The sequence below is a fragment of the Prorops nasuta genome, unplaced genomic scaffold (genome assembly GCF_024137725.1).
Source record: "Prorops nasuta isolate Cenicafe-Biocafe unplaced genomic scaffold, Cenicafe_Pnas_1.2 PNAS00261, whole genome shotgun sequence".
Classification (NCBI taxonomy): Eukaryota; Metazoa; Arthropoda; class Insecta; order Hymenoptera; family Bethylidae; genus Prorops; species Prorops nasuta.
This window is the reverse complement of record NW_027117057.1, coordinates 42,501-45,608: the sequence shown is the minus strand read 5'-3', so window position 1 is coordinate 45,608 and position 3,108 is coordinate 42,501.

Below are 3,108 nucleotides of genomic sequence, written 5' to 3'. Positions count from 1 at the left end.
GGCCGAAAGCAATGCGCCGCGTTGGACTTAGCCGCTGTTTGGACGGGTCGGCTCGCGAGCGAGGCGTTCGCGTCCGCCGGCCGAAAGCAATGCACCGCGTTGGACTTAGCCGCTGGTTGGACGGGTCGGCTCGCGAGCGAGGCGTTCGCGTCCGCCGGCCAAAAGCAATGCGCCGCGTTGGACTTAGCCGCTGGTTGGACGGGTCGCTCGCGAGCGAGGCGTTCGGGTCCGACGGCCGAAAGCAATGCGCCGCGTTGGACTTAGCCGCTGGTTGGACGGGTCGGCTCGCGAGCGAGGCGTTCGGGTCCGCCGGCCAAAAGCAATGCGCCGCGTTTGGACTTAGCCGCTGGTTGGACGGGTCGGCTCGCGAGCGAGGCGTTCGGGTCCGGACGGCCGAAAGCAATGCGCCGCGTTGGACTTAGCCGCTGGTTGGACGGGTCGGCTCGCGAGCGAGGCGTTCGGGTCCGCCGGCCAAAAGCAATGCGCCGCGTTGGACTTAGCCGCTGGTTGGACGGGGTCGGCTCGCGAGCGAGGCGTTCGGGTCCGACGGCCGAAAGCAATGCGCCGCGTTGGACTTAGCCGCTGGTTGGACGGGTCGGCTCGCGAGCGAAGCGTTCGGGTCCGCCGGCCAAAAGCAATGCGCCGCGTTGGACTTAGCCGCTGGTTTGGACGGGTCGGCTCGCGAGCGAGGCGTTCGGGTCCGCCGGCCAAAAGCAATGCGCCGCGTTGGACTTAGCCGCTGGTTGGACGGGGTCGGCTCGCGAGCGAGGCGTTCGCGTCCGCCGGCCGAAAGCCAATGCACCGCGTTGGACTTAGCCGCTGGTTTGGACGGGTCGGCTCGCGAGCGAGGCGTTCGCGTCCGCCGGCCAAAAGCAATGCGCCGCGTTGGACTTAGCCGCTGGTTGGAGGGGTCGGCTCGCGAGCGAGGCGTTCGGGTCCGACGGCCGAAAGCAATGCGCCGCGTTGGGACTTAGCCGCTGTTTGGACGGGTCGGCTCGCGAGCGAGGCGTTCGCGTCCGCCGGCCGAAAGCAATGCACCGCGTTGGACTTAGCCGCTGGTTGGACGGGTCGGCTCGCGAGCGAGGCGTTCGCGTCCGCCGGCCAAAAGCAATGCGCCGCGTTGGACTTAGCCGCTGGTTGGACGGGTCGCTCGCGAGCGAGGCGTTCGGGTCCGACGGCCGAAAGCAATGCGCCGCGTTGGACTTAGCCGCTGGTTGGACGGGTCGGCTCGCGAGCGAGGCGTTCGGGGTCCGCCGGCCAAAAGCAATGCGCCGCGTTGGACTTAGCCGCTGGTTGGACGGGTCGGCTCGCGAGCGAGGCGTTCGGGTCCGACGGCGCGAAAGCAATGCGCCGCGTTGGACTTAGCCGCTGGTTGGACGGGTCGGCTCGCGAGCGAGGCGTTCGGGTCCGCCGGCCAAAAGCAATGCGCCGCGTTGGACTTAGCCGCTGGTTGGACGGGTCGGCTCGCGAGCGAGGCGTTCGGGTCCGACGGCCGAAAGCAATGCGCCGCGTTGGGACTTAGCCGCTGGTTGGACGGGTCGGCTCGCGAGCGAAGCGTTCGGGTCCGCCGGCCAAAAGCAATGCGCCGCGTTGGACTTAGCCGCTGGTTGGACGGGTCGGCTCGCGAGCGAGGCGTTCGGGTCCGACGGCCGAAAGCAATGCGCCGCGTTGGACTTAGCCGCTGGTTGGACGGGTCGGCTCGCGAGCGAGGCGTTCGGGTCCGACGGCCGAAAGCAATGCGCCGCGTTGGACTTAGCCGCTGGTTGGAGGGGTCGGCTCGCGAGCGAGGCGTTCGCGTCCGCCGGCCAAAAGCAACGCGCCGCGTTGGACTTAGCCGCTGGTTGGACGGGTCGGCTCGCGAGCGAGGCATTCGCGTCCGCCGGCCAAAAGCAATGCGCCGCGTTGGACTTAGCCGCTGGTTGGACGGGTCGGCTCGCGAGCGAGGCGTTCGCGTCCGCCGGCCAAAAGCAATGCGCCGCGTTGGACTTAGCCCGCTGTTTTGGACGAGTCGGCTCGCGAGCGAGGCGTTCGGGTCCGACGGCCGAAAGCAATGCGCCGCGTTGGACTTAGCCGCTGGTTGGACGGGTCGGCTCGCGAGCGAGGCGTTCGGGTCTGCCGGCCAAAAGCAATGCGCCGCGTTGGACTTAGCCGCTGGTTGGACGGGTCGGCTCGCGAGCGAGGCGTTCGGGTCCGCCGGCCAAAAGCAATGCGCCGCGTTGGACTTAGCCGCTGTTTGGACGGGTCGGCTCGCGAGCGAGGCGTTCGCGTCCGCCGGCCGAAAGCAATGCACCGCGTTGGACTTAGCCGCTGGTTGGACGGGTCGGCTCGCGAGCGAGGCGTTCGCGTCCGCCGGCCAAAAGCAATGCGCCGCGTTGGACTTAGCCGCTGGTTGGACGGGTCGGCTCGCGAGCGAGGCTTTCGCGTCCGCCGGCCGAAAGCAATGCGCCGCGTTGGACTTAGCCGCTGGTTGGAGGGGTCGGCTCGCGAGCGAGGCGTTTGCGTCCGCCGGCCGAAAGCAATGCGCCGCGTTGGACTTAGCCGCTGGTTGGACGGGTCGGCTCGCGAGCGAGGCTTTCGCGTCCGCCGGCCGAAAGCAATGCGCCGCGTTGGACTTAGCCGCTGGTTGGAGGGGTCGGCTCGCGAGCGAGGCGTTCGGGTCCGTCGGCCGAAAGCAATGCGCCGCGTTGGACTTAGCCGCTGGTTGGACGGGTCGGCTCGCGAGCGAGGCTTTCGCGTCCGCCGGCCGAAAGCAATGCGCCGCGTTGGACTTAGCCGCTGGTTGGAGGGGTCGGCTCGCGAGCGAGGCGTTTGCGTCCGCCGGCCGAAAGCAATGCGCCGCGTTGGACTATGTTATCTTAGATAAAATTTTATTATTTAAAACTATTGGAATTTGTTTACAAGTATTTTGTTATGCAAATATTTTTCATCATTTGAAGTACCTCATTGATTTTGGTCCTATCGAAGAAGTTTGCCCTATGGCCGACTATGTTATAGCCGGCTCGTCGCCGTTCTGCCGGCGGACCTTTTCGTACATATAAGAGTGTTGGGAGTGAGCTTAGCTGCTCGAGGTATGAAACTTAGCACAGCATAGTCACGGGTCGGTGTCTT